At 42.4% G+C, this 10,769-nt stretch overlaps 1 pseudogene; it reads left to right on the top strand.

Annotated features, from left to right (window-relative positions):
- The first annotated feature begins 9,915 nt into the window (after positions 1-9,915).
- The window catches only part of LOC102752513, a 7,437-nt pseudogene continuing 6,583 nt past the window's right edge, over positions 9,916-10,769 (top strand).

The raw sequence follows: 10,769 nt of genomic DNA, 5'->3' as shown, positions 1-10,769 counted from the left end.
AACCATCAGTTAACAATATCCAGAAATAAAATTGCTGGATCATATGGTAACTTTTTCTAATTTTAGAAGTAATCATCATGCAGTTTTCTTCAGCAGGTGCACCATTGTACCTTCCCTGAAGAATTCATTATACAATGGCTTCGGTTTCTTTGCATCCATCAGCAGTTCTCAACCTGTGGGTCGTGAACAATAAAAATACATCTTGTATATCAGATATTTACATAAGATTCAGAACAGTAGCAAAATTACAATTATGAAGTAGCAACGAAAATAATTTTATGATTGGGGGTCACCACAACTTGAGGAACTGTATTAAAGGGTTGCGGCATTAGGAAGGTTGAGAACCACTCGCTCAGATCATTCTTTTTTTTAAAAGCATATTTTTATTGATTTCAGAGAGGAAGGGAGAGGGGGCGAGAGAGAAATGTCAGTGATGAGAAAGAATCATCGATCAGCTGCCTCCTGCATGCCTCTTACTGGGGATTGAGCCTGTGACCTGTGATCTCCTGGTTCATACTGATAGGTTGATGCTCAACCACTGAGCCATACTGGCCAGGCTCAGATCATTCTTTTGAGCACTGTTGATCATGCACACCTAAACTAATATGGGAAAATTAATTTCTCAGCAGTTCCTCACTCAGAACTATTGATGAGTATTTCTCTTTTTTAAAAAAATTGTGATATAATTGATATATAATATTACACTAGTTTTGAGTGTATAACATGATTAATTATTTGTATATGTTTCAAAATGATCCCATAAGGGGTCTAGTTAACATCCATCACCACACCTAGCAGTTATGACTTTTTTCTTGTGAGGATGTATATTTTTTTATGTTGATATGTATTTCTTAATAGGATACCTGTCTTATATTTTCCAGAATCTTAGCAAATTATTTCATTTCATCAATTCCTCTACTTCCCTCTTTCCAAGATGGTCATTTTAAATAAAACTGCACTAACCTTTTTCTTGTCAGGAATATGTTATAGAGTTCTGTGGGTTTATAGTTGAAAGCAGATGATGTGCACAAAAGGAATAACTTCAAATGATATTTTATTGATTCTCTGGCCAAATGTTGAGGTGAGTATCATAGCTCCAATTTCTCCACTAAGAAGGCAGCCCAGAGAGGCGAAGGCACTTATCGAGGCCGCAGAGCGGGGTTGAACTCAGGCTGGCTGACTCCAAGGCTCCGGCCCAGTATTCCTGGATTGACCTCTAGGATGCAGACAGTTATCCTAAACTCCTATTTCTTAAATTTTAGTAAGTCCACGATACACGATAGTATGAATTGTGGAAAATTCATACAGGTAGTTTTTCATCTACATTACCAAAAAATCCAGGCTCTCAGTTTTACTTTTAGTTTTGTTCTTTTCCCTCATTACAAGAATCCTATGGAGGAGAAATATCATTTCCTACTGAAATAATGATCTTTGCTACAGTCAACTGTAGAGTTAAGATTTTGAAGCCCCTTCTGCATGGGTGATTGCGTGTCCTCAGCTTGCATGCATGGTCAGCCTGCCTTCCTGTGCATCTGCTCAAGGCAGCCACTTGCTCTTGGGGACTCTCTCTAGGACACTGATTGTCTATAAATGAGCACCCAGAGATGGCATCAAGGGGTACATTATTCAAAATAAGATGTGTGCTGACACAAACTTTGCTTGTTTTGTGTATAAGAATAGAGTCCTGATATTATAGCACACTTTAATGTGTGTGTGTGTGTGTGTGTATAAAAGATTTCAGAGAGGAAGGGAGGAGAGAGAGATAGAAACATCAATGATGAAAGAGGATCATTGATCGGCTGCCTTCTGCTTGCCTCCTCCTGGGGATCGAGCCTCCAAACCGGGCATGTGCCCTGACTTGGAAGTGAACCCAAGACCCTTCAGTCCACAGGCCGATACTCTATACACTGAGCCAAACAGGCTAAGGCATAGCACACTTTTTAATAGTCCTAAGTTAGAACATGTAATTTTAAAGAACATCTTCTCTTATCTGTGAAACATATGTAAAAGATGCTTCAGGAGATTGTGTGTCACTGTGCAGAGGTTACTGGGGAGTTTGTGTTCTGATAGGTAGTTCTGGTCTTCAGTTTCCTTGTTTCTCACTCCTAAAATGCTGTGTGTTCAAAATCAGGATATGTGCCCTGGTAAGGACAGGCTGAGAAAGGCGAGGCCAACAGGAGGGTGAGCATTCTCTGCCCTTGGTAAGTAACACACGAAAGAGGGGGGAATGTTTTCACACAACAGGCCAGTGTCTGAGCTGCTTTTTTTTCTACAGTTTTCTACAGAGACTTTTCCTAAATGCTTGAAGAGCTTGGAATTCTACTCCTTCCACTCACCAACTGTGAAACTTTAGATATGTCTAAACTCTCTGGGCTCTAAGCCAAAAGATGTGAAAGGAAGATTACATGAAATAATGTTTGCAAAGTCTTTGATGATAGAATGTACTTAATATTCTACCTGGAGGACAGGTAGTACTATCATCTTGAGAGAGTGGGCAATAGCTGTAGTGTGATTAGGGAACATAATCATTAATTCCCAATTCCCAAAGTGTACTTAAAGAAATGGATAGATTCTCTTGTCTCCCTAAACTTAGCAGTTTTCAAAGGGGTCCTCCCTGGAAAGTTGTCAAGGGCTGTTCCTTGAAAATAGGTCACGGCCTGAGGCATTCTCCTCACTGTCCCACCAGAATGACTTCATTTGAGGGTAGGTTCCATGCAAAGAACAATAGTCTATTGGGTATTGAGACTGATGTAAGCAAGAGCCTTTTGTTTTTGGCCAAGTGGACAGAGAACAACACTTCATTATGGAAATCCCTAGCAGACGTAGGCATGAGTGATTCAAGCCATTTTTTCCCCACAGATTTATTCAGTAGGCATTTAAAATGTAAGACAGATGAAACAATTAAATCAGAGATGGCCGAGTACATGAGATGAAGGTGTTCTAAAGAGTGAAGTTGGCCTATAGAAACACAGTGGAGTTACCTTATTCCTATATTAAAATACTCAATTTTGCTTTAATTGTGTAGTAAAACTAGTAATCTGGCCCAAAAGAGAAAAAACCTGTCTTATATCTATTTCCCTTTGAAGACATGTAGTCCTAAAAGCAGTAACAGCAACAGCAACTCATAAATGATTACAACTGTGGGGTTTTTGTTTGTTTATAAGAAGTAGACATTCAAGCAGGTAATGAGGATTGGGGGAATCAAGGGTTAACAGATGTCAACTCTGTTTAGTTCCAAGGATTCAGCTCATCTTCCCTGAAAACACAGGTTCATGGCCATAGGATCTCTAACAATGCGGTACACCCTTGCTCTAGTGGTAACTGTCAAATATATCAGCTCACACATAGCAATCCTACAGAGAAGGAAGACACCCAGGAAATAGATATCTCTTCACCTCAGATCTGCCTTCATTGAAAGCCTCTTCTCCTTTTCCTCCTCATCACTGGTGGTGATAATGTGGGTAAAAGGGCTTTTGAAAACTATAAACACACAAATATGGCTTGTCATTGTCCCATGTGATTCCACTGTCTTTCTTTTCCTCCTCACCTCCCTAACCAAGCCCTGATTCATGATCTCTGGAGTATGCCAGTAAAGGTTTACATTTTTTACACAGAAGCTCCCCCTGGACTTTCAAGACCATTAATAATGACAGCCAGCCAAAACCGGTATGACTCAGTGGATAGAGCGTCGGCTTGCGGCCTGAAAGGTCTCAGGTTTGATTCCGGTCAAGGGCATGTACCTGGGTTGCAGGCATATCCCCAGTAGGAGATGTGCAGGAGGCAGCTGATCGATGTTTCTCTCTCCTTCATGTTTCTAACTCTCTATCTCTTTCTCTTCCTCTCTGTAAAAATAAAAAAAATATATTTAAAAAAAATAATGACATCCAATACTCTTTTAGTACTATGTACACACAGCGTTCTGGGCATTAGTGTGAACTAAATCAGTAATCTGCACAGCTGCCCATGAAGCAGGTACTGTTTACCAACCCACTTCATAGATGAGGGCACTGAGGCACAGTGAGGCCACACAGCTCTTACATGACAAAACTGGGCATCAAACCTACTAGTCAGACTCTAGGGCCCAGGTTCTCAACCACTATTCTGTACTGCCCCTGCAATACTCTTAGCAATAAAAATAAATGGTAAACAATTTAAAAGAAATAGATGAAATTTTAAAAAACCTAAATATAAATTCTAAACTCAATTTCCATATTCTTAAAAAATTAAATTTATTGGGATGACATTGGTTAATAACATTATATAAGTTTTAAGTGTACAATTCTATAATACATCATCTGTATATTGTATTCTGTAATCACTCCCAAAGCCTAGTTACCTTATTTAACCCCCTTTACTCTCTTTTTCCTTCAAAACTCCCCTCCCCTCTGGTAACCACCATACTGTTGTCTGTGTCTATGAGTTTGTTAGTTTTGTTTGTTCAGTTTTTGCTGTCTGTTTTATATTTCACATATGAGTGCAACCATATGGTTCTTGTCCTTTTCCATAGCATGATATTATCAAAGTCTATCCATGTTGTCACAAGTGGCAATATTTCATTTTTCTTTATGGCTGAATAGTATTCTACTGTGTATATACCACATTTTCTTTATCCAATCATCTACTGAAGGACACTTAGGCTGTTTCAATCTCATACCTGTTAGAATGGCTTTTATCAATAAGACAAGTAATAGCAAGTATTGGAAGGGATGTGGGAAGAAAAGGGAACTGTCATACATTGCTGGTGAGAAGATAAATTAATTCAGCCAGTATGAAATATAGTATGGAGGTTCCTCAAAAAATTAAGAATAGAGCTACCAGCAATCCCTCTTCTGGGTATCTACCTAAAATTTTTGAAAATACTTGTCTGTAAAGATATATAGATTGCAATATTATTCACAATAACTAAGACACGGAAACAACTAATTTTTATATTCTAATTTAGATTATACCAACCTAAATTTAATCTGATCACCTAAGGGCACTACCACTAGATGGCAGTCAAGACACCAGATCTGTTTTCCTCCCACCCAGGCTGCACTGAAGCAGATCAAACAGAAATCTCAGGGAGTCCTCAGGTTGGGAAGCGGCACAAGGACCTTCCAGAAATCACACAGCTCCTATGTCTGTCTTAGCAGTGAGGATTTCTCCAGAGTTCCAATCCAAACATTCAGAATCACTTCCATTGCACAGCGTAGACCACTATGCTCCGGGGAAAAAGCAAAATACAAGATGTCAAAACCTCAAAAGGAAAGAGTAGTTTTAGAAAATAGTGGTTCTTCAAGGAGCCCCAGGCAAAGAGTGTCACTTTGATCCATGAAAGGCTGAAAATATGTCCTGGGCAGAATTTGCCACAGACGATGTCTAGGTGAAAAGATGGCTTGACTTTCAAGTTACATCTAACTTAACTCCAAGGAGATTGAGGCCTGCTCATACCACTCCCTAGAACAGACTGAGCCAGCCCCTCACCAAGTCTGACAGTTACCCATGGTAGATGGAAGATGGGTGCAGAGGTCTGCTCTTCCACCTCCTGCGTCTGGGCTGGCCCTGCAGCTTGCTTTGATTATGGATTGTAGCATAAGTGATGTTTGCATTTTAAAGCTTAACCTTCTGGAATGTTCCTGCTGTCCTGGAAGGAAGCACTGGCTTAGACAAACTGAGTCATGAGAACTCCTGTGCACAAGGTACCGGACCAATGCACGAGGCTGTTTGGCCCTGACCCAGCCACCAGCTGAGTGCAGCCTATCCAGTGAGGCAGGCAGCCTTCAGAACTGTGGAAAATAGCATATTGTTGGTGTAAGCCACTTTGTTTTGGTGTGGTTTGTTACCTAGTGAGATAACAGATGACCACCCTAGTAAGGAAGTCTGGTATATATAAAAGCTAGCTTTTTTCCCTGCCCCCCAGGCCCAGCAGGACATTAACTTGGGCCCTTTCTCTGCCTCACTCCCTCACCCTTCTGCCTTCACTCAGCTCTAGTCCCCCTGGCCTTAATTCTGTCCCTCATCCCCTCCATGACAAGTATGCTCCTGCTCAAGCACTCTGCAGTGGCTGCTCCTTTCTCTGGAATGCCCTGTTCCTGGGATGGCTCCCTTACCCTTTCCAGGCCCTGCTCTTATGTCACTTTTCTTGAGAAACCTAACCTGCCCTCACTGGAAAGACCTGGCTCCACCTGAAATGCTTGGCCCCACTCTCCCCTGCTTTATTTTTTTTCATAGTATTTATCACTACTTGACATCCTCATTGCTTTACTTCTTTATTTGTCTCCCCTCCTAGTCACCCTTACCTGCCATTAAAATGCAAGCTTCATGAATTTTTGTCTTTGCTCACTTTTGTGTGTAGTGTCTCGCAATAATAAAAAACAATAGCTAAGACCGGCAAAGCACTTATCCTCAGCCAGGTACTATTTAAGGGCCTCATTTACTCCTCACAAAAATCTTAAGAGGTAAGCACTATTCTCCCACTGAATAGATGAGGGGATTTGAGTCATAGGCAGGGTTAACAATTCTATTTAGTGGCAGAACTAGTATTTAAGTCCAGGCAAACTCGCTCATAGTAGGTACATAATAAATACATGTTTAATGAATAACAAATAAATACATGAATTTTCTGTTCTTCTGCTGTAGCAGGGCTGTCTCAGTTGCTGCTGAGTGATTCTTCCCAATAGTCCTTCTTTCTTCATCTATAAAAACAAAATTGCTGCCCTAAGCGGTATGGTTCAGTGGATAGAGCATCAGCCTGCAGACTCAAGGGTCCCAGGTTCGATTTTGATCAAGGGCATGTACCTTGGTTGCGGGCACATCCCCAGTAGGGGGTGTGCAGGAGGCACACATGTTTCTCTCTCATCGATGTTTCTAACTCTCAATCCCTCTCCCTTCCTCTCTGTAAAAAATCAATAAAATATATTTAAAAAAACAAAAAGAAAAAACAAAATTGCTCTTCAGCCTCCTCATATTACAGTCTACTTTCATGTTGTTTTGAAATTCAGGCAAGATTTTAGTGTAAAAGAGCAATATATAAAAAATCAATTATATTTCTATATATTAGCAATTAACAGTCTGAAAATGAGATTAATAAATCATTTTTATTTAAAAGAGCATTAAAAATGTAAAATACTTACGAATGAATTTAGCAAAATAAGTGCAATACCTGTACTCTAAAAACTAAAATACATTGTGGAAAGAAAGTAAAGAAGACCAATGGAAAGATAGCCCATGTTCATGGACCAGAAGACTTAATATTGTTAAAATGCTAATACTTTCCAAATTGATCTACAGCTTAAATGCAATCCCTATAAAAATTACAACTGGATTTGTTTCAGAAATTGTCAAGGTGATCCTAAAATTCCTATGGAAATGCAAGGATTGACTCAGAGTAGTCAAATATTCTTGAGAAAAAAACAAAGTTGGAGAATTTATACTTCCTGATTTAAAACTGTACGTCAAATATACAATAATCAAAACATAGGACAAACATCTGGACCATAGGAACAGAGTTGAGAACCTGTAATAGTGGCCAAATGATTTTCAACAAGGGAAATTCAATGAGGGAATAGTCTTTTCATTGAATGGTGTAAAAGAAAAATGTTGTACCCCCTATTTTACATCACATAAAAATGCATTGAAAATAAATAAAAAACATAAATGTAAGACTAAAACTGTAAAACCATTAGAAAATAATGTAGCTATAGATCTTGTGATTTGGGGGTTAAAGAAACCCCTCTTAGACATGATGCTAAAAGCAAAAGTGAGAAAAAATATAATAGATGAATTGGACTTTATTAAAATGAAAGACTTTTGTCCTGAGAATAATACCCTGAAGAAAGTGAAAAGACAATCCACAGAACAGGATAACATATTTTCAAACCATGTATCTAATAGCCAGAATATATAAAGAACCACAACAATGTAATTAAAGGATAACCCAATTAAAAATGGACAAAGGATCTGAGTAGACATTTATCCAAAGAAGATATATATACTAGAGGCCCATGGGATAAAATTTATGCACTGGTAGGGTCCCTAGCAGCTGCAGGCCGTGGCCTCCCTTTCTTTCCCCAGCCAGCTAGCCAGCCTGCCTCCTGGTCAAACTCCTGGAAAAATTCTGGTTGAGGGGACAATTTGCATACTACCCTTTTATTATATAGGATATGTACGGGGTATACTCTTATATCTCCAATAAGCACATGCAAAGATGCTCAACATCATTAACCATTAAGGAAATGCAAATAAAAAGCACAATAAGATATCACTCCAGACCCAGTAGAATATATCTAAATAAATAGATAAATGATAACAAGTGTTGACAAAGAGGTGGAGAAATCAGAACTCTCATGACTTGTTGGTGGGAATGTAAAATGGGGAGGCCTCATTTGAAAACTTTTGGCAGTTCCTCAAAAGATTAAACATAGAATACAATATGACCCAGCAATTCCTCTGTTAGGCATTTACCCAAGAGAAATAAAGAGATATGGTCACACAAATTCTTCTACACAAATATTCATAGAAGCATTGTTCATAATATCCAATAAGTGGAAATAACCCAAATGTCCAATAGCTGATGAATGGATAAGTAAAATACAACATATTCATGCAATACAATATTAGCCAGTCTATACTAATAAAAGGTTAATATGCTAATTAAACCAGATGTCTTCCAGACGTCATTCCAGATGATCTTCCTGACAATGCTGGGGGCGTGGTTGGCCTGCAAACCACCCATGGCCCCTCGCCCAGGCTGGCCCAGCCCCCAAGCGGTAACCCCTTACCCTGATTGGGGGCATGGCCAGCCTGCAAACTGCCCCCAGCATGGCTGGCCTGCAAACCCCCGGCAGTCCGTTGCTCAGGCCAGCCTTGCCCACTAGCAGGGACCCCCACCCCGGTTGGGGGCATGGCCAGCCTACAAACTGCCCCCAGACCCTCCCCCCAGTGGGAACCCTCCACCCTGATCTGGGGCCCCCTTCAGGGCAGGCCAGCCAGCCCCCTCCCATGCACTAGGCCTCTATCCTATATAACAAAAGGATAATATACAAATTGACCCTAACAGCAGAATGACCAGAACAACTGCTGGACCAGTCACTATGAGGCACACTGACCACCTCTTGGTCCCTTTCCCTGGCCAGCAGGCTCTGATTGCCTGATGGCCACCACAGCAGGGGTGGGGCCTGCGAGCAGGCGGGAACAGTCGACCTCTCAGTCCCTTCCTCTGGCTGTCAGGCACTGATCACCCAATGGCGAACAGGGAACCAGAGGTGGGTGGCAGCGGGGAGTGGGGCCAGCTGCAGGCAGCTAGGGAAGATGGTTCTGATCACAGGCCAGACCTAGGGACTGTACCAACACATGAATTTCATGTGCCAGGCCTCTAGTAATGAAATAAAGAACTTAAATGTACTGCAACATGCGTGCATCCTGAAAGAAAGAATCCTATATAACAAAAGCTTAATATGCAAATAGACAGAACAGCAGAACCAAGGGCAGAACTACCGGTTACTTTTATGTGCACTGACCACCAGGGGGCAGACGCTCAATGCAAGAGCTGCCCCCAGCCCAGAGACCCCAGGCCAGCCAAAGTGGGTAACAGCAGGGACCCCCCTGATCACCCAGCCGGTCGCTCCACAGAGAGAGGCAACCGGTGGCAGTGTGGCTGGGGGTGGGGCCAGGCTTCCCAAGGTGAGTGCCAGTGGGGGCTCCCCTGATCATTTCACCAGTTGCCCCACAGATTAGTCCTGATTCCAGCCAGGCCTAAGGACCCTACCTGTGCATGAATTTCATGCACCGGGCCTCTAGTATAAACATAAAAACTCATATAGGATGGGGGTGGGGAGCTGGGCTGTAGCCAGGCCTGAGCAGGAGCCCTGGAGCCACTGCTGCCAGGCTAGGGAGGACCAGTGCTTCCCCGGGCCAGCCTGGATGTCTGTCAAGCTATACGTACATTGCCTGGCATCTCCTCCCTGTCTCAGGCCCACAGCCTCCTCATTCTGAACAATTTTGTCTAAGGAAAGGGGAAGTGTACTAAGCAAGGTTCATCAGGAGCCTAGGAGACACATTTTGGAAATGATAAACTTGCTGATCTCGAAGAGGCAAATCCACTCTCCTTTAAAGAGTTTCTGAAAACCAAGAACCTCAGCCTGTTTAAAGAGGACACTGAGAGAGAAGGAAGATCATGGCTGGTAGGATGGCAGTGAGGAAGAGAGTGTGAGTGAGTGAGTGAGGGAGGGAGCAAAAAGAGACTGTGTGGTTGTGTTTTGTGTAGAGAGTGTGAGTGAATGAGTGAGTGAGCCAAAGGGGAGTGCATGGACGTATAGGGCATGTGTGTATGTTTGAGTGAGGGACAGTTATTCCGCAGGACAGTTGGGGGCTGGTGGACCAGGCTCCCCTAGCCAGGCAGCCTCTGCTACCACTGCAATCTCTCCAGGGACGGCCAGTTCTGCCACAGAGGCCACACCATTTTGAAGGGGAGAACTGTTATGACTGGGAGCCCAGCCTCACCTCCACCTAGGGTGCCCTCGGACACCACCCAGGACCCTACAGCCCCTCCAGTCAGGGACCTGCTGCCTTGGCTGCGGACCCACATACGTGAAGACTCCAGCCTCTCCTGCTTCAGGCTCCTGTGAGTTCTGGAGTGCACTCCCCTCCCGCCAGCGAGATGCTTTATCCCTGGTAATTGTGACCTCATGAACAGCCAAACCTTACACAGCAACAATGGGCTCTGAGACCATGCAAGAGAAAAGCCAAGCCTTACACAGTAACTCAAGGTGCTGCATCTGCCGGGAGCG

The sequence above is a fragment of the Myotis davidii genome, unplaced genomic scaffold, assembly GCF_000327345.1.
Source record: "Myotis davidii unplaced genomic scaffold, ASM32734v1 scaffold486, whole genome shotgun sequence".
Taxonomy (NCBI): Eukaryota; Metazoa; Chordata; class Mammalia; order Chiroptera; family Vespertilionidae; genus Myotis; species Myotis davidii.
This window is presented reverse-complemented; position numbering and strand designations above follow the sequence as displayed.